The following is a 21700-nucleotide window of genomic DNA, read 5'->3' as shown; positions in this document are numbered from 1 at the left end:
AGACATTTATGCAGCCAACAGACACATGAAAAAATGCTCATCATAACTGGTCATCAGAGAAATGTAAATCAAAACCGCAATGAGATACCATCTCACACCAGTTAGAATGGCGATCATTAAAAAGTCAGGAAACAACAGGTGCTGGAGAGATAACATGTGGAGAAACAGGAACACTTTTACACTGTTGGTGGGACTGTAAACTGGTTCAACCATTGTGGAAGACAGTGTGGTAATTCCTCAAGGATGTAGAACTAGAAATACCATTTGACCCAGCAATCCCATTACTGGGTATATACCCAAAGGATTATAAATCATGCTGCTATAAAGACACATGCACATGTATGTTTATTGTGGCACTATTCACAATAGCAAAGACTTGGAACCAACCCAAATGTCCATCAATGATAGACTGGATTAAGAAAATGTGGCACATATACACCATGGAATTCTATGCAGCCGTAAAAAAGGATGAGTTCATGTCCTTTGTAGGGACATGAATGAAGGTGGAAACCGTCATTCTGAACAAACTATCACAAGGACAGAAAACCAAACACCGCATGTTCTCACTCATAGGTGGGAACTGAACAATGAGAACACCTGGACACAGGGTGGGGAACATCACACGCCGGGGCCTGTCAGGGGCTGGGGAGCTGGAGGAGGGATAGCATTAGGAGAAATACCTAATGTAAATGACGAGTTAATGGGTGCAGCAAACCAATATGGCACATGTATACATATGTAACAAACCTGCACATTGTGCACAGGTACCCTAGAACTTAAAGTAGAATTTTTTTAAAAGTATATATATAAAAGACTCCTTGGTCTTTGGTTTGATTCTTTCTCACTGCACATGCATCAATCAGGAAGTCAACACATATAGAATGAGCTCTTCCTTTGGGTGCGCACTGTGCTGAGGGCATCTTGATGGACCCAGCACTCACAACCCCACTTTCAAGGACCTGCAGGCTATTCTGTTGACCCCCACTTCTGCTTTAAGCTTTTAAACTGCTATGTGGTTCTATTCCTTGTGCACCCAGAGTTCTACTTGTTCATGTGGTTGTTAGGTATAGAGATGGGAAAGCGTATCTGAATGCACAATACAGAGATATGTTACATATGTGAACCTGGAGGATCGGGACTAGGATACCGTCTGTCTCTAGTCTCATATTCCATTTTTAAAGGGGGGAAGATATAAATGTATTTCCACCAACATGGAGATTCATTAGGAGAAAGGGTCAGAGAATCGGATTCTGAAAAGGAGCCACTATAAATACTATAACCAAACAGAATCTGCCAGGCTAAAGGGAATTGCACCTCCTCACTGCACAAGATTAGCTAATGCCAGTGAAGCTATTGGAGTGCTTCTGAAGAAATCAAATTGTTGTTGTTATGATTATGCTGTTAGATATTTCTTTCTTGAGATTCTAAATGGGTTTGTTTAGTGCCTTACTGGTCCATTCCTGCATCTCTGCTTCCAGAACCCAAGAATAAGTTTTCTGGATCACATAGGCTCCTCTGCTGCTTCCTCAGAAACAGAGAAGGTACTTGGTGCTGAAGAAAGAGAAAGAGACAGAGACTGGGAAGGAGAAGGAAGTCGGCAGAAAGAAGAAAGAGGCACAAGAAAGAGAGAAGGGGAGCTAAAAGCAAGAGGTAAGAACAGATCTCAGTTCTTCATTTCTGCTTGAGGACTCATTGAGGTTTTGGAGAGCAAATGAGGTGTGACATGTTATAGAAAGTGGATCTTAAAGCTCTTACTGTAAATAACCCATAATAAGTAAAACTTTTGCTAGGCAAGAGAAAAGGTGTCTAAAGAGAAAAGAGACGTTGACCTACATAGAACAGACCATTATTGTAGAAATGGGAAGGGCCAAACCATTCTCATGCTTAGCATAAATTTCCCCCTTTCTAAGGCGATTGACCATCTGAGTTTGTTTGGGAACTGTTTTGGTTTTAGCAGTGAAAGTCTTGGATCCCCAGGAATTCCCTCAGGCCCAAGCAAACGAGGATGGTAGGTCACCCTGCCCCTGCCTGAAATGTCCTCCTCCCATGCCACCCCTCTCACCTCACCTCTTAATGAAGGTGTCCAGCTGCGACTTTAAACACAATCTCCTCCACAGAGTGTTCCACGATCCTCAAGCAGAAAAGGTTCTTATCTCTGTGTTCCACGGGGCCTTTTACATAACTCAACAATGGCGCTTACTAATCGTACGCTGTTTCCCACTAAAACGTCTTTCTGTTTGACACAGTATAAACCCTTTAAAAGTAACAATCTCATATTTGAATCTCTGGTTCATATAATTTTCTGATTATATGAATGAATAAACAAAGAAGCAAAGGAAGTTTGAGAAAACTATGTGTAAATTATTCACCACTAAATATTAAACATTACTTGAGATATTCCCACCTGCACTGAACTACCTGGACATGAGAGCAAATTCTGAAGGTCTGGGTCACAGGCAGACAAACAGGAATGCTTGGGAGGCAGAAGCCTCCCGCACAACATTTTTCACCTGCTGCTAATATGCTACCCACAGTTTCCACCATTAAAAATCTATTATTTTGGGTTAAGCCAAATGTCTCCCTTGCATAGGACCTGCCCAGACTATTGTTTAAAATCTTATTTTGCTCTTCACCCAGGGGACTGGCTTAGCATTCATAGCAATGACCCCAGCATTGAGGTCTTGCTCAAATAGCCTAAGGTACCTGGCAACCTAGAAATGGCTATATTTCTAGATGATAAATACCTCAATTATAAGGATTAAAATGTTTTCTGGGGCATTCTATTTTTAAGTGGTTTGGTCCCAAAAGACCCCAAGCAAAGGCTTTGCTATTATTTTTTTGCTAACAATTTGGCTAGGAGGAGGACGGCGTCCCATCTTCTCATGAAGGCTAAGTTCGTAAGAATTTGTTGCTGTGCTGGTTGGAACCCAGATTACCTGCAACTGTATCTACCATGGGTTCTGGGAGCTCAGTGGCTTCCCTAAGCCTGGACTTAAAGGGTTCTGTGAGAATTGTGTTTCTTTCTAGAAGTGGGTGGAAGGTGGAGGGGTGGGAACCATGCTGGGCACATTTATGAAGAGAGAGTGTGACAGACCTCTGGAAGTATAGGCAATGGAAAGGTGTGGAAAGTGATATAGTCTGAGAGGGAACATTACATGATCGGGGGGAAAGAGGTTTCTTTGTGGGCAAAGGGAGGTAAGTCAGAGCGAATGGTCTTCAGAATAAATATCCAGAACCTTACTTGAAAACACTAGGAAGACATCACGGTGGCCCCGAGCAGAGAGGAGAGGCAACACAAGATTACATTTGCAGACTTAGTTATGAAATTATATAATTTGAGACCTAATTTGTTTTGAATGTTCCTGTCTTTTCAGCCCCTTTAGTTTATAATCTAAAACCATCTTGTGAAATAGTTTGAACCTGGATCTAAGTTGAACATGAAACCCAGCTGAGTGTGAAAGAAAGTAAGTGTGCCACAAATCTGAATGAGAAATAACTGAAGATCATTCAATAAATCCCTAACTGGAACACTATGTGAAGGGCGCGGAGCAAACTTTCACAGCTCCACTCACCTGCCAGCCTGGGGCACAGAGGGGTTGGGGAGGGTACGGGGCAGAACTCTGCCTGCTGTGGTGAGAACTCGCCACGGGGACTGTGCAGGCCCAGCGCTGGATCAGGCTGGCAGATTCCTGCTCTGTGTGTGCTTACAGTCTATCTGACCTAAAACAGGAGCCGCTGGAGACTATTTTCTCTCAGTTGTAAACCTTACACATGATAACTGGCCAATGACATGAGGCTGATGGGTATAATATTAGATTATATGTGGTATTTTACAGTAAGTAGAGGATGGGCTCTGGAGCCATGCAGACCTGGATTTGAATCTCAGTTCTGCCCTTCACCCCTCTGCGATGCAGGGAGTGGATTCAATCACTGAACCTTATAGAGCCTCAATTGCCTATGATTAAAATGAAGATGACTATCCCTCTAACATCAGGCTTTGATAGGCACATCAATGATGAGAGTGAAATGTCCAGTGTAGAACTCAGCTCATGGTAGGTATTCACATTGATTCCTTTCTCCTTCTTAGGAGAGAGGTGAGATTCACAAAGATACTGAGGCATTTACTGATTTCTACACCCACTCAGGCCACTGTCCTCTCATCTGGATGACCTCAATATCCTCGTCTGGCCACACGGACTGTGACTGGAATCAGAGACGAGCCGTTGACTGCTAGCTCTCGTCAGTTAGCTACTCGGTGACCAGAGTGCATGCACTGCATCATAAATCTCATTTCAAATCTCTGTTTGGAATCCTTCAATGACTTCACGTTCCCAGCTCTTTTGCAGGCCTTCAGCAGGCCTTCGGGAGACCTTCCTGGGCTGGCCCCTGCATCCTGCTCCCGTTCGGGCTCACAGACTTCAAACGCACCCTTCCTGCCCTCCAGCATACTGAGGAGGCACTCACATCTATTCCTACAGTTCCCCAACGGGCTCTCCCTTTGCACAATTTGCCCCTGTGCCTGAACAGCTTCCCCTGTCTCTCTTCCACATGCCATTTGTCTATTTGGATAGCTGTAATCCATTTTTGGGATTCAGTTTCCATGTCACTTCCAGTTTTCTCCAGCCAACGGCTATTTCTCATTCAGATTTGTGGCACACTTACTTTCTTTCACATTCAGCTGTTTGCTCTTTGCGGCACTGTGTGCATGTACCCATCATAACAAGTAGTGCATGACTGCTTGGCCTTCTGCAAACTCTACTGTGAGCCTCTGTGAGCAGAGCTTGTGTCTTGTTTACTGCTGTCCTCCCAGCACAGAGAATAGCATAGAGGAGAGACCCAATAAATACAATTTGTAAACTTCTAGTTTAAAGTAATGTTGATAGACTCAAAGAAAAATTGCAAAACCTTTCCTAGCTTTCTCTTACATTCACATCTTATAAAACCTTAGTAAAACTATTAAAACCAGGGGATTATCATTTATACAATACTCTTAGCTAAACTACAAACCTTATTTGAATTTTACCAATTTTCCCACCAATGGCCTTTTTCTTATCCACATTGCATTTAGTCAGTATGTCTTCTTAATCTCCTCCAATCTGTGAGCTAGGTCCTCAGTCTTTCTTGTCTTTAATGACATTGATATAATTTTATTTTATAGACTGTTCTACCACCTGGGTGTGTGTCTGGTGTTTTCTCAAGGTTCGATGGAGGTTGTGCCTTTTTAGCAATACGCACAGTGGTGTTATGTCCTTCTCAGTGTATGGTATCCAGAGGCACATGATGACCCTGTGTCTTACACTGGTCATTTGCTTATGGGGAAGGCTGTCAGGTTTCCCCTCTGTAAAGTTAACTGTCTTTCCCTTTGCAATTAATAAGCATCATGTGAGGAGATACTTTAAAATCGATAAATATATTTTAATACATCAAAGGGCAGAATCTGAAAGAAAGACAATTAAAAAGATATAAATACGAGTTCTGTACCTGCATTTTAAAAGCATACAGTAAGGATAAAATAGAGAAAATGAGATACCAAATGAGACAGCAGGATGGATTGAGGCCACCAGCATCACTGCACTTTCAGGAAACATTCAGAGAACTATAGCTTCTGGGTCCTGGGGTTGAGAGTCCTCTTCCTTTTGCTCAGGAGACCACCCTGGGATAGCATGTTTAGATCTGGGCACCATCCTTGAAGTTAAATACAGACACATTGAATCAAAAGTGCATTTATGTTACCCAAATGCTACCATGCAACCTTGGCAAAAGAGAAAGACAACCATCTAAATTGTGTTTACAAGAGAGTAATCCTCGTTATATGTTTGTGCATCCAACCCTTCTTTATCCTAGTAATCTCATATTTTATATTTACATTTTAAGAACAACCAAATGGGTTTTCAAGAGTGAAGTGACTTAACACAATTTTCACTTATGCTCATTGTTCTCCACAGAGAACAATTCCTTTGAAAAGTGTGACTCCAATATGAAACAAACTAGAGCCTGTCCAGAGAGGTGAGAAAAGAGATTTTGGTCTGCTGGGGAAGATTAAAGGAATGGCAGGTGCTCACATTTAGAAAGGCAACACTCACGAAAGTGCAGAGTAGTCATCTTACTCAACCCGGGCTGACTAACAAAATGCCATAGACAGACTGGCTTTAACAACACACATTTACTTTCTCACAATTCTGAAGATTGGGAAGTCCAAGATCCAGGTGCCAGCCAATTTAGTTCTGTTGAGGGCCCTCTTCCTAGCTTGCAGATGTCCTCCTTCTCACTGTGACCTCACATGGTGGAGAGAGAAGGGCACATGAGAGAGAAAGGGAATTAAGAATAAGGGTGCAAATTCTACCAGATCAGGTCCCTACCCTTATGGCCTAATTTAACCTTAATTACCTGCATAAAGGCCCTATCTCCAAACATAGCCACATTGGAAGTTAGGAATTCAACACAGGAATTTGTGGGGGACACAAACATTGAATCCATAGCTGTAGTTATCCTCAAATGTTTCTTAGTCCATTACTTGTGTAACAGGATGTTCAAGTGGGACTTCTCTTTATTGTCTCACTGTCTGCTAAAGCCCTAACACTAAGCACAATAGGTGCCAACTACCTTCAAATTTAGAGAAAGGGGCAACACCAATAATTTGTTCTGCTTGCGTTGGTCTATCACTCATCTCCAGATGATATAAGAAAAGACAAAATATCCATTAGGGAGGAGCAACAAATGGTAAGTTTTCTTCAGAAAGAAAGTTGTAGCCTGGGCAACAAAGTGAGACCCCATTTCTCAAAAAAATAATAATAATAATAATCAGCCAGGTGTGGTTGTACATACCTTTGGTCCCAGCTACTCAGGACCTGAGATGGGAAGACTGCTTGAGTCTAGAAGATTGAGGCTGCACTGAGCTTTGATTGCACCATTACGCTCCAGCAACAGAGCAAAATTTGGGCAACAGAGCAAAATTCTACCCGAAACGAAAAGAAAAGAAAGTTGTATGCTGAAATGCCCTCCTAATCCTCCACTATTCAGGCCAACTGAGATGAGTTTCAAATAAATCTCTAACAGGCTTGCCATATATTCCTTGGAATTGGGGCAGATTCTGGAACTGGTATCTGAGTCACGCTTACTTGGAAGAAAATCTGAAGGAGGGAGTCTCTGGCTGTGGGCAGGGAGTAGAAGCTGTGCTGGCAGACTGAAGGGAGCTATGCGAATGGCAGGGCAAAAACATTTCCTAAGGTCCACATGTGAACCCTGAGGAAGAAATCAGCATGAAGCAGTTTGAAAACTCTATCCAAGAGGACCACTGGAATTAGGGAGTGCAGAGTGGACGACCCCAGCAGAAGGAGACTGCAGTGAACCACCAGCCACAGGCTGGGAGAATGTCATCAATTTCTAGCCAAAGGAGGCATCCCTGCACCAGAAAACTGCAGTTGGAAGTCTCCAAAGGAGGAGCTTAGAAGAACCCAGAGACATACCCATGAAACAAAGGAGGAGCACTTGGGTGCTCAACTCAGAGAGCCCTTACGCCAGATCACACCTGGGCCTGCCAAATAAGGAAGACCTTTCCCATCCACTGCCCTTCTCCTTCTACCCCTGGCCAGCCCTGAAGGAGCCAACAGCAACATGAAGAGTGGGAGGTAGACCAGCCAGGAGGACAAAGAGAAGAGGCAAGTCTCTGCAAGTTTCCCAGCCCCAGCCAGGGCAAAGGTAGTGACTGAGAGCTTGGAGTTTAATAAAATATTGAACTGGGCTTTTAATATCTGCAAAAGACCAGAATACTCCATGGGATCTGCAGAAAGGAAGAAGGAATTGAAAAAAGTTATAACACAAAGTGGAGGAAAAATAAAGTTTCCTTCTATTAACACCGATCCCTATACAGCCAACTTTCTGGGTGTGCTTACCTGTAAAGCCACACAGAGCTCCGCAGTTAGAAGGGTTCCACCCTTGGCTTAATGCTCTGTTGCCATCTTGAAATTCTTAGTAGTTTTTAACATGGGCCCCACATTCTCATTTTGCACTGGGCCCTGCAAATAACAGAATGGAACCAATCAGTGGGAGGTAGAAAAATAAAACAGATTTTAGCTCAATACAGTAGTCCCCACTTATCCACAGGGAATATGTTCCAAGACACCCAATGGATGCCTGAAACCTAGGATAGTACCAACCCCAACTATGTTTTTTTCCTATACATACATACCTATAATAAAGTTTGGGGTGCAACAGCAAAACTACATGAATTTTTTTTCTTCACAATTTCACCAGTAAAAAATTCATTCTCACTGTAGATCTCAGCAACTTTAATATTGTAATTTTTATTCTTTCCTTATTAAGTCAAGAGCTCTCACCTTTTCACTTAACAGAAGCACTTCCCTGCTTCTTTTAGGCGTGTTCAAATGGCCAGCATCACCACTTTTGTTCTTTGGAGCCACTGTTAAGTAAAATAAGGGTCACTTGAACACAAGCACTGCAAAACAAATGACAGTCAATCTGATAACGAAGACGGCTCCTATGTGACTCATGGGTGAGTAGCACAGACAGCATGGATACACCAGACAACAGGATGATTCACGTCCTGGGTGAGATGGAGTAGGACTGCATGAGATTTTTATCATGCCATTCAGGAGGGTGTGCAATTTAAAACTTATGTGTATTTCTAGAGATTTGCCATTTACTATTTCTGAACTGTGGTTAACCACAGGTAACTAAAACTGTAGGAAGTGAAACTGCAGATAAGGGAGACTACTGTATCAGGACAAGTTTGTTAATACTCATAGCTACCCAGATTGGGATAGGGAGTGTAAAGGAGTCAGAGCTTCTGTTCATCAGAATCCATATGGCAGAGGTGGGTCAGCCTCTTGGCACTCTAGGGCCTCCAAAATCCTTTTTCAGCCCTGGGATTATCTGATTCTTCGATTAATGTATGTCTTTCAAGATGCCTACCTTACCAACTTAACCAGGAAATGAATTCACTAGTACTGTGACCAGGGAAGAGTATTTCCAAGGGCAGCCTATGAGCCCTCGGTGGATGGAGTTTCACTAAGTCCCTCTGTTTCTGTCTAAGTTGTGAACTGTTTTCCTTTAATGAGAACATTATTGCCATTACTCACTGTATTTTTTTTTTTTTTGACCATTGTTAGTTGGATCTTATTATGTCTGGCACATCATGACTCCTTTATTCTAAGAAAAAGGCTTTTAAGAAGTCCCAGAAAGTATCTAGGGCTGAAAGCCACTTTCATTAATCATTATTCTGACAAAGAAGCATAAACAAACTGACAAATACTGTTTAAATTTAACATTAAAATTCGATGTGTATGTCTCAGTCATTGTGGTTGTCATTATTATTTTTAGTCAGGGAGATGGTTCCAGGAGAAGAAAAGAAAGTCGCTTTCTGAGATCAGGTGGGAAGTTTATCCTGTCAGCTCTGCCTTCAGAGTGCTAGTCTCTGGAGCCACAAGGACTGAAACTCTGCTTCAGAGAACCACCACTGATGACAACCATCAGGCTCAGGAACCGAAAAGAACTGGGTATGCTTGATCATGCTCAGTAAACGCGTTTCACTACTGACTCACTTCTCCTGCATGTTGGAAAACGTTGAGTTTCTTTCATACCATATTTTGGCCTTGACCTTTGTAGCATTTAGCCTCCCTACAATGGGGTCTATGTGTTTCCACACCCTCCGAGCGGGCCCCTAATTATAGCTATCCATTAAACTGTCAGAAAGAAATCTCCAACTCAATCGTGTCTTTATCAAACTCTGGCTGTCAGTGGGGTCAAGTTAGGCGTCCAGTCTGACCTGCCCAGAGCCCCTGTCATGTGCTCATCTCACACTCACTGGGGTCTTTGTGACCAGGCCGGCCAGACAGCCACCTGGCCACCCCCAGTCCAGTCCCCTCTCCCACTGCATTGCCCAGACAGGGCGGAGCCAAGGGAGGCTCTCGAGCTCAGATAATGGAGCTGACATAATGTAAAGCCTTCTCCTTGACCTTATCTTGGGGAATTTTGTGCAAAGAAGTTATACGGGGTTGGCAAAGCCCTAAATTGGAAATGGGGACTCTACTAAACAGGAATCTAGTTTCAGGAGAAAAAAAGTATTCAATGTGGACCTGCTTTTGGAGATTATATAATAGAATCAGAGGATCTTATCACTACAAAGGAAATTGTACCTGTCTAACCCTTTATTTTACATTTCAGTGCAAATGTGACCGAGGAACTTGGGTTTTACATTTATTGCCGAGTCTGGTTTTCTTGAGTTTCAGGTGAGTAATATTTTAAAGGTAGCTCTGTAAGAATAAGGTTAATCCAAGGTTGTCATATGTGGCTTTATATTGTTCTCTAGTTGGTTCACACAAATTTGTTTTGTCTCCCTTACAAGATCATAAAATTCCCCAAGGATAAAGGTTATTTCTCCTCCATAGCCCATAGTGTTAAGAAAGAACTGTAAAGTATTTGTTGAGAGTTAGCAATGCTCTTTACTCATTTTTTCTGTATTTGAGTGTGTGCATGTGTTCCTGTGTGTCTCCCCAGATTACTTATAAACACTACCTGCAAATTAAAATAGAACCACCATGTTTTATTGCCAGTTCTATTACTGCATTTAAAAGATGAGGACATTGAGATCCAGGGAAGTTAAGTTACTGGCACAGGAATGTTCAACTAGAATATGATTTAAACTCAGATCCACTTACTGCCCATTCAGTATTATCCCCACAGTACCAAGTCCCCTTCTTGTTATAACCCATTAGTAGATAAATGTTGACGGTACAAAAAGAAGCCATCAGAAATAGGTGGGGTGAATCAGCCCTTAACTATTGACATTACTATTGTTATTAGCAATACCTTTAATATTACCCTGCCCATACAGCTGTTAGACTTTATTAAAATAAACACTCTTAACAGTTTCATGTATACCCCCACATAAACAATAACTGAAAGCAAGTGTGTGCCATATATATATATGTGCATTTATATATGAATATATATTCATTTTCAGTTACACACACACACACACACACATACACATATGCATTTTCCATTATACAAGAGGAATTTTGCCATATATATTGCTCTATACTTTACTTTTTTCAGTCGATATTCCTTAGAGATCTTTCTATATCAGCACATGCAGATCTAATTCATACTTTTCAAAGGGCAATTATGGTTGGATATACCATGACTTCTTTTAACCACTCCCCTACTCATGGGCACTTAGGTTGTTTCCAGATTTGTGCTAAGAAATGTGTACCTTTAACAGCCTCTCCTGGAGGGATTTTAAGTCACTAGCCTGACATGAGATCAGTATTTCGAAATTACCAATAGTCTTACGCCTTTATTTTTACAGATGATAAAATTGAAGCCCAGAGAAGCTTGGGAGCCTCAACTATTAATGGAAAAACCATAACTATAACTCAGTTTTCCTGAGACATTTTTTACTATCCATTCCACTGCCCTTGGGCCACTCCAGGGCACTGAGCACACTTGCTTTGGCTATTTGGAGAAGAGGCCAATAGACACAACTGGCTTCATCTCCAGGGACACCCAGTATCTGGCAGCCCTCAGCCCCAGTAGAGTCTTTGTTGAAAGAACTGATTCATAGACCGGGCGCGGTGGCTCATGCCTGTACTTCTAGCACTTTGGGAGGCTAAAGCGGGCGGATCACAAGGTCAGGAGATTGAGACCATCCTGGCTAACACGGTGAAACCCCATCTCCACTAAAAATACAAAAATACAAAAAACAAAAAAAAATAGCTGGGTGTGGTGGCAGGCACCTGTAGTCCCAGCACTTTGGGAGGCCGAGGCAGGCAGATCACAAGGTCAGGAGTTTGAGACCAGCCTGACCAACATGGTAAAACCCCATCTCTACTAAAAAAAAAATACAAAAATTAACTGGGCGTGGTGGTGCACACCTGTAATCCCAGCCACTCGGGAGGCTGAGGCAGGAGAATTGCTTGAACCCAGGAGGAGGAGGTTGCAGTGAGCCGAGATCACACCACTGCACTCCAGCCTGAGCGACAGAGCAAGACTCTGTCTCAGAAAAAAAGAAACAAAAGAAAGAAAGAACTGATTTATGAAAAGATTCTTATCATGATTTTCATTTTACTAGTCCAAAGATCACTGAGTTTAAACTCCCTATTTTAGTAGATGAACCAAAGAGCCTTGAATAAAGACGTAATTCAATAAAAACTTAATCCCCTCATAAAATGGAATATTCTCTGGTTCCCCAATGAACCCCAAAACTTATTAGATTTCTTCTGCAGATGATGTGAGATGGGTTGTTTTACCTAACTAACCCCATTATGCCTTTAAAAATACATTATTATTTAAATGTTTACATTTCTTTTATCCTGCAAATGTACAAAACAGCAAGCCTAGTGTTTCTGGGAAAGCAGGAGCTGGTAGAGGGAGTGATCACATGGGGAATTTTCAGTTGCTCGTTCAGGAATTAGGAACAAAAAGCAGATTGGGGTAGTCCACATGTAGCTCACAGATCATCCCACGCAGGCAGTTCCTGCACGTACTGCATAAGGAATTTCTCACGAGGAGGAGGGAGCAGCCAGGATGAGCTTTCTAGGGGTGAGGATCTGAAAGCTGTGCTGACTTCTCAGGTTAGGTGCTTTTTGCTTGTTTGTTTTTAAAAAACAAATAGAATTTCTTTGCTAAACAGCAAAAACCAAAGTTTTCAGTTTGGTTTCAACCATAAAAATAATAGCAATGTGTTTGTTAATTTATGTGTCAGCCTGACTGAGCTAAAGGATGCCCAGGTAGCTGGTGAAACATTATTTCTGAGTGTGTCTGTGAGGGTGTCTCTGGAAGAGATTAGCATTTGAGTCAATAGACTGAGCAAGCAAAATCTGCCTTCACCAGTATTGGGTAGGGATCATCCAATCCACTGAGGACAACAACATGGTAGAGGAAGGGTGCATTTTCCCTCTCTTTGGGGGCTGGTACATCCACCTTCTCTGCCCTTGAATATCAGAACTCCAAGTTCTTGAGCCTTTTAACTCTAGGAATTATATCAGCACCTCCTCTTTTCATCCCCCACCAGGGTTTTCCGACCTTTGGACTCAGATTGAATCATACCACCAGCTTCTCTGGTTCTCCAGCCTACAGACAAGCCTGTCATGGGACTCCTCAGCCTTCAGAATTGTGTGAGCCAATTCCCATGGTAAATCCCCCCTTGTATATATTTAGATCTAACATATTTGTTCTGTTTCCCTGAAAAAAACCAACTAGCAATCATGCATTGAGCACTTGCCCTGCAAGCAGTGTTTCCAGTGCTTTACATGATCACTGTTATACACCTTAGGACAAGCTTAGGACTAATGAGAAATGCTTGGGACATTCTGCATATCAATTTCTTAACAACCTCTTAACCATTACTATGTTCCACAGGGTGGATCCCACCACAGTCTTGGTTTTGGGGAGATATACAGCTAACATTGACCCTGTACTGTCTTGCAGCCCCAGGATGGAGGCTGGGAACTGTTATTTCTACCTTACTTCAACCCTGCAGTAGCCCAGGTCCCACTCTCTGTTTATGCACACACACCCTTAGCCCTTAACGTGAGAATTATACGCGGTAGTTTGAAAAGAGATGAGCAAAGTTTAAGGGCACCGAGGGCCGTCTATCATTCCTTCTGGACAAGATCATCTAACATAGTCCCGTAGGCCAAGAGACACATGTCCTGGGTTCATGAAAGGGTGATGGGAGCCTCTAACTCAACGCTTGTGTGGCTCGCCAAGCCCCAGTGTTGGGTGGCGCTTGTGGCCTGAGGCCAGCCAACTTCTAATGCTATCACCAACCCTGTCCTTATGGTTCCCCTGGCCTCGTGTTGAGCCATACCAACCTTTCTCTTTAGGCAGGTCCTCTCTTTTTCTTACCCTCTCCAGCTCATCTGCCCAGAGCAGTTTTTATCTAATCTTGAAAGTCTTGTGGTTTTTCGACACTTTTTAATTATCTTTCCAATCTGTTGCCATCAACTTTAGTCACTCTTTCTTCCAAGTGGCTTTTTTCGGATTATTTTCTCGACTATGAGTCTAAAAAGACAATTTTAGAATTACAGAGCAGAAATTCCACTTGCTCTGTATTTGACTGTGTTGACTCTGAGGTTTAAAGAAAAAAAATCCCTGGGAACAAATAGCATATCTGTTATTATGTGCAAACATTTCCTGGCTATAAGTGCTCTCTGACCTCCAGATTATGCCTCTGAACTCAGAAAAAATAAATTTTTATTTTAATAAAATAACTTAAGACACACTCAAAATCCCTGGAAATGATTGTCCTCTAACTCAGCAGGATTTCTCTGCTTGCTTCTGTGGCTTTTCTATTAAGCCAAAAGATTCTAACTGTTCTTTTTCTGAAGGTAGAATGTTTAGGTTTAAAGATTCCCCATGTCTTTCTTAGCATGTGATCATCTCTGCCTCTAAGCATATTTTTTAAATCTATGAAGAAAACATCACGTTCTATGCCTTAAGGGTTTATTCAAACTCTTCATCTAGTTTCTTCTAATCAAAGCTATGAGTTCCTGGTAATTTAAGCTCAGGAAAAGTACAAACACATCCCTAGGTTTTCTTCCTTCTAGAATAGGGATCAGCAAATTTTTTCTGTAAAGGGCCAGAGAGTAAATATTTTAGGCTTTGTGGGTCATATGGTCTCTATCACAAGTACTCAACTCTGCCCTGTAGACTGAAAGCCACTATAGAAAGTACATAAACAAATGGACATGACGGTGTTCTGATAAAACTTAATTACAAAACCTAGCAGTGGGTCCCCAGTTTACCCACCCCTCTTCCAGATAATGAGGGAGAAGAGGAGGAGGATGTTGCTGATCAACTACAATTAACATTGAGTGCTTTCTCTGTGAAAAATGCTGAGGTAGGTATTCTGTAAGTATTATCTCACTTAATCACCAAACTTCCATACATTAGGTACCATTATTAAACCCACTTTATAACTGAAGAAACTTAGCTTTTAAATAGGCTAAACCATTTTCCCACAGTCAAATAGCTAGTAAATGGTGGAGCCAGAACTCACATCTGACAGCAAAGCTCATGCTAAGCTATGCCATAAAGCAAACACATTCATCGAATGACTCAAGCCTTTGGGCAAACTTGTTTAAGAAGCCACTTAAAAACACAATGGTTTTTAAGCTTAGTAAAGTCTCAGGATTCAAATTCAATAGGAAAATTGAACATAATTTTAATTTTCTTAATCCACATAGACTTTGGGTCATTGAAATATTTAGTTGAACAAACATTTATTATGTCTTTATGAACCCCACCCTACAATAGTGATTTGAGGAACATGAAAATAATAGAATTAAGCTGCCTTAATTCAGACACACTTGCAGTCTTTATGGGGGACGGACCTTTCCTCCCCTTTCTTCTCTTACAGTTCATCTTGGTTTGAGAAAGCAGGCCCACAGCTGGCATTGCTTAAGGAAGGCAACAAAATTTATTTGAAATTGTCCACAGCCACAAATGTCTTTGCCTTTCCAGCCTCCTATGATTAATATTTTCACATGGATTTTTTTGTTCCTTTTATGATAGTGCTGTAAGCAATTCCTAGGGACTTTCAAGTGATCTTACAAAAGTCTTCTTCCAAGATTTAAAGCCCCAAGTCCTCATATAATCTTTCCCAGGACATCTTTTAGCCAAGATGTTTACCACTGAGTATCCAACTCAAAGTAGCATCCCAAACTGTCTAATCAGTGTCTGTGGCTGTCTTGAAACACAGCTTCACCCCTCAACCTCTCTCCTTTCTCATGTCTACACTTCTACAATTGGTGGGTCTCTCTGTGTGCTAGGGGGATGAGTTAGAAAATTGGGCATGTTTGTAATAAACAAATGTACTTACAGTACAGAATCACATAAAGTAAAAGTGAAAGTTCCTACTCTCATAAAGCCAACAACCCGTAATAGTTTTTACCTCTGTCAGTTCCAGAAAAGCTTCTCTCGGCTATCATCCATGAAATTTCTTCTCTTTACCCACTCTCCTTACCCCACATAAAATGCCTTTTTAATTTCCTTCCCTTCCAAGTATATCTGTTTAATTGTTATTATGCCTCATTTGCACTAAGTCCAAATGGAAACCAGCCTATGGTAGTGGGATTTGGTGTTGTTTTCCCCAAGGTCAAACCTCACACAGCTGTTCAGACTGAGCCCTCTCCAGCTCCCAGCAGCTGCCCAACGTTTATGTTATGTTAGAGATGTTCTCTAGTTGCAGAGCCCAGAGAGCTTGCTGTTCAGCCAAAAGAAATCCTCAGGGAAAAGAGTCGGAATGAGTGGTTGCACGTTATGTGCAGGGTTGCTGGGCACCTCCTTTGTGTTGCGTTTCCCACACGTAAGCTAATGCAAACCAGTGCAGATTAACCACTCGAACCCATGGCTTTTTGGAAAACCCTGAGTTTTCCTCAATATATAGAAAGTTACCCTGAAAAGCCCAAGAATATGCTAAGGACTGCTCTCTGGGATTGAAATATATGTCTCTGGTTAATAGTCACCGGGAAACTAAGAAAACAAGGTGGTGGGGGTCCAACTTGTGTAACTGCAGTGACTTGGAAAAGCATGGAATTCAGTTCTATATTATTATGGCATTAATATTCTTAATAAATAGATGAAATTTGACAAGCAAAAAGGAGAGAAGGAAAACAGGAGAAAAAGAAAAGATGAGATTCTACATTTACACTGTTGAGTTCTGTTTGGTAGAGCACCTCATCTATACTTATGAGGCTGTCACATGACTGCCATTCTGTGGACAACTTGACCCGTCTCAACACACATCAGCATCCCCAGTTGCCATGGAGTACCGCTTTAGCCACAGAGTACCACACACCCTTGACCAGTGGCAGACTCCACTACTGTCCCACCTGCAGTATAATACCTCAGAGACAGACCCAGGTACATGTGCAGCTCAGAGGAAAATCAGAGAAGGAGTTGATTTCCCCAAGGAACACCCTTGACAGTTAATAAATACTCTGGCTTCCCATCTGTTTTGTGGGCAATTCCTGGGGGTTGATGATTCTGTATGCTTCTCAGGAAAATCAGCAAAATTGAGCCCTCAACGTGCATGGCAGCAGCATCAGTGTAACCGTCTTGTGTTGGCCTCCTCTTCTTCTGTTTCTCATTCTCTTTCATCCCTCATTTCTGCAACTTGGAATCACCTCCCAGATAAACGACTTTGCTTTCAGGGGAACCCAAGCTAAGAAGGTCAGTGTTTTCACAGCTGCCTATCCAGAGCAAGATATGCTTTGGGACCAACCATGGCAAAATCACCTCAACCATGACAAAATCAAAGTTCACATTAGGGTTATACAAGGATAGGGTTGTTTGATGTTTTGGAATAGTGGTTAAGATTTAAAGAGTTGGAGCTTTCCAAGGCCTCTGTTTATATATGCTCATTCTTTATAGCTTGTCATTCCTGAGTAGCATAGATACTGTTCATAGGAAAAAATCATCTGTTATGGCACATGAAAAGAGACATAGTTTTTTACTCTCTTGTCTGCCTTCATTTTGGTCTGTCAAGGGTATCCAGCAGCCAGAAGGACTCATACAAATGATAATGGAGAGTGACATCAGCAAAATGGCACACTGGGGAGTATCAAGCCTTGTTCCCTGACAGAGACACAACAACAACAACAACAAAAACCAACCAAACAAACAAAAAACCAAAAACAGGATAAAGTATTCTTATATGAGCTATGAAAAACAGTCAAAGGTCTATAGCAGTCAAGAGAATGCCCAATCAAAAATAAGTAAAATTTAAAATGGTAGAAAATTTTGTGGTATTTTTACTCACCCTTCCCCTCCTTTCTCTGACATGCCACCATCTTGGTCTGAAGGAGATGGCAGTTTTCAATCCCATCACTTGAATTGGAGGGAGCAGAGTGGACCTTATTCACAATGTCCTAACTTACCTGGGGGCTTCCTGAAGATTGGTCTCTTGCACCTAACTCAGAGCTGAGGCAGTGAGAAGTAGCAGGCACTGTTTGGGAAGCTGCAGAGAGACGAAGACTTGTAGATACCTGGGCTGACAGATGGAAACATAGAATAGACCATTTAAGTCCCTGAGGAGAAACTGAGGTAAGACTCTGGGGAATTAAGACATGTATAAGCAGCTGTGTATATGGGGTGATAGAAATGCCATGCACATCCGGGCAAGATGCATGCTCAGAAAAGACCTGAGAAGACTTTAACCTTTCTCCTCAGACAGATCCAAAGGCTCAGAACACACCTGGCTAATTAGATGAGGATGGCCCTGGCACAAAGCCCGCCTGTGAAGACTGAGAGAAGTTTATGGTTTTGTTTTGTTCTGTTTTTTTCAGGCACTCAATTTTCAACAAAACATCACAAGGTACACACAAAAAATCAGAAAACATAGCCCATTCAAAGAAATAAAATAAAAAGACAGAAACCGTCCCTGAGGAAACACAAGGATCCGACATAAGACAAAGAATTTAAAACAACGGTCTTAAGTATGCTCTAAGAGCATAGAGGAACATAGATAAAGAATGAGGCTGGGCACAGTGGCTTATGCCTGTAATCCCAGCACTTTGGGAGGCTGTGGTAGGAGAATCACTTGAACTCAGCCTGGGCAATATGGTGACACCCCTGTCTCTGTTAAAAAAAAATATCTCTGCATGGTTGCATGTGTCTGTAGTCCCAGCTACTCAGGAGGCTGAAGTGGTAGGATCACTTGAGCCTAGAAAATCAAGGCTTCAGTGAGCCATGATCCTGCCACTGCATTCCAGCATGGGCAACAGAATAAGACCGTGTCTCAAAAAAAAAAAAAATGAAAGAAAATCAGGAAAACAATGTATGAACAAAATAAATGTATCAAAAAAAGATAGAAATTATAAAATAAGCCAAACAGAAATGATGGAGCTGAAAAATACAAAAACTGAATTGAAAAATGAATTAGAAGGTTTCAATAGCAGACTTGAACAGGTAGAAGAAAGTATCAGTAAACATGAAGATAGAACATTTGAAATTATCAAATCTGAGGAGCAGAAAGTAAAAAGAATAAAGAAAAGTGAACAGAACCTAAGGGATTTAGAGATACTATCAAGAGGATCAATATATGCCTGTGGAAGTCCCAGAAAGAGAAGAGAGAAAGGGTAAGAGAGCTTACATGAAGAAATAATGGCTGAAAGCTTCCCAAATTTGAGGAAAGACATGAATCTACAAATTCGGGAATCTCAATGAATTTCAAGTAGGATAAAACCAAAAACACCCATGCTGAGACACATTGAAGACAAACTGCTGAAAGGCTAAAACAAAGAAAATCTTGAAAGATCAAGAGAAAAGTTATTCATCGTATACGGTAGATCCTCAGTAAGATTAGTTTCTCATCAGGAACCTTAGAGACCAGAAGGCAGTTGGACAATGTTTAAAGTCCCAAAATAAAACACACACACACACAAACAACTGTATCTAGCAAAACTGTCCTTCAAAAATGAGGGAGAAATAAAGACAAAACAAAAACTGAGAAAATGCATTACTTCTAGTTCTGCCCTACAAGAAATGTTAACGTGAGTCCTTCAGGTCGAATAGAAAGGTTGCTATAAAGTAACTCAAAGAAGATATGAAGATCTCTGGTAAAAGTAAAGATATGGACAAATGTAAAGTCTGGCATTGTAATTCTGATTTATAACTCCACTTTTTATTTTCTGTAGGATTTAAAAAACAAGCGCATAGAAATAACTATAAATCTATGTTAATGTGTACACTATATATAATTTGTGACCTCAATAACATAAAGTATTGGGAGTAGTTTCAAAGAAGTATAGTTTTTATATGCAATTGAAGTTAATTTTGTATCAATTCAAAATAGAATGTTATAATTTTAGGATACTATTTGTAATCCCCATGTAACCCCCCAAAAAATATGTATAGAATATACACAAAAGGAAAATAGAAGGCAATCAAAACTTGTCACTACAAGAAAATCAACTAAACCCAAAGAATGAATGGAGGAAATAAGGAACAAAAAAGCTGTAAGACTTACTTACAGAAAAATAACAAAATGGCATAAGAAAGTTCTTCCCTATTACTAATTAATTTCAATGCAAATGGCTTAAAATTCCCAAACAAAAGGCATAGGTTTCTAGAATGTATTTTTTAAAAAGCATAATCCAATTATATGCTGCCTATAAGACATTCACTTTGGATCTAAAGACACACATAGGTTGAAAGAAAATGGATAGTAAAAGGTATTCTATGCAAATATCAGCAAAAAACAGTTAAGAGTGGCTATACTAAAACCAGACAACATACTATTAGAAACTTTACAAGAGACAAAGAAGGTTATTATATATTGATCAAAGGGTTAATTTACCAAGAAGATATAGCAAATATAAACATGTATGCACCAGATATCAGAGCTCCAAAATATATGAAGCAAACATTGACAGACTTGAAGGGAGAAGTACACAGGCCTACAATAATAGTAGAAGATTTCAATACCCTACTTTCAAAAATTGATAAGACAACCAGACAGAAGATCAATAAGGAAATAGAGAACTTGAACAACTACAAACCAATTATACCTAGCGTGCATATAGAGGACACTTCACTCAACACCAGCAGGATACATATTTTCTCAAGTGTTACCTGTAACATTCTTCAGGATGTTCTAGTCCACAAAACAAGTCTTAACAAATTTAAAGTTATTGAAGTCACACAACATATCTTTTTTAACCACAATAGGATAAAACTAGAAATCAATAGTGGAAGGAAAACTGGAAAGTTACAAATATGTGGAAATTTAACACACACTCTTAAACAACCTATGTGTTAAAGATGAAATCACAAGGGAAATTAGAAAATACCTTGAGATAAATGAAAATGAAAATACAAGATACCAAAACTTACAGGATGCCGTGAAAGTAGGGCAAAGAAAAAAATGTGTAGCCATAAGTATTTACATTTAGAAAAAGAAAGATCTCAAATCAACAACTGAATTTTATACCTTAAGTAATTAGAAAAAGAAAAATGAGTGAGAGTTTATGTTACAAGGAATCAAAGAGATTGTGCTTCTCCTGATGGCCTGACCTACTCTGGCTTCAATGATTCCCACAATGTTTCAACGTCTGTAGCTGCAAACTTTCTCCAGCCCACACTTCCAACGTCTTGCAAGATAGTTTCACATGTGTATTATGTTCCACATGTTCAAAACTGAACTCTTCACCTTCCCATTGAAATTTACTTTGCCTTTTGTGGTTCAAATCCCAAGCCACAAAGTCTTCTCTGACTCTGCTCTCCTTCACCGTCCTCCACTCCACAGCAAATTAGGGGCAGTGCCTCTACTGTGTCATTCATACCTGCTTTCTTTCCATTTCTAAACCACTGTTTCCATTCAGCCCTCAGAACTTGCTACTAGACACTGAAATAGCTTCTAATTGCCTGTTTTCTGCTTCTTTGCTATGAGTGTTAAGTGTTAAGGGCATGGGGTCTGCACCAAAAATTTTATTTCTGGCAGTTTGGACTCAGGAAGGTCACCCAGCCTATCTGTGCCTCATTTTACTCATCTGTAAAATGAGATATAATGTACCTCATAGATTGAAATGACAATGAAAGGAATTAATTCATGTAAATCTGGTAGAATGGTTGCTTGAATATAGCAGGTATTCAGTAAAGGATGACTATTATTATTAGATTGTGACGTGGATTATCTTTCTATACCACAGTTCTGATAAAGTCATTCCATAATAAA

At 40.8% G+C, this 21700-nt stretch overlaps 1 protein-coding gene across 1 annotated transcript in view; it reads left to right on the top strand.

Moving 5' to 3' along the window:
* The window catches only part of SNX19 (sorting nexin 19), an 80312-nt gene extending 61836 nt beyond the window's left edge, over positions 1 to 18476 (top strand). Inside the window, exons 12-16 of the transcript XR_004436103.1 lie at positions 1479 to 1650; positions 8352 to 8512; positions 10183 to 10247; positions 13034 to 13153; positions 13381 to 18476. The gene's annotated coding sequence lies outside the window, so the exon portion shown is untranslated. The remainder of the gene's footprint in view (positions 1 to 1478; positions 1651 to 8351; positions 8513 to 10182; positions 10248 to 13033; positions 13154 to 13380) is intronic.
* Positions 18477 to 21700: the final 3224 nt, after the last annotated feature.

The sequence above is a fragment of the Trachypithecus francoisi genome, unplaced genomic scaffold (genome assembly GCF_009764315.1).
Source record: "Trachypithecus francoisi isolate TF-2019V2 unplaced genomic scaffold, Tfra_2.0 Lachesis_group8, whole genome shotgun sequence".
NCBI classification, from domain to species: Eukaryota; Metazoa; Chordata; class Mammalia; order Primates; family Cercopithecidae; genus Trachypithecus; species Trachypithecus francoisi.
This window is presented reverse-complemented; position numbering and strand designations above follow the sequence as displayed.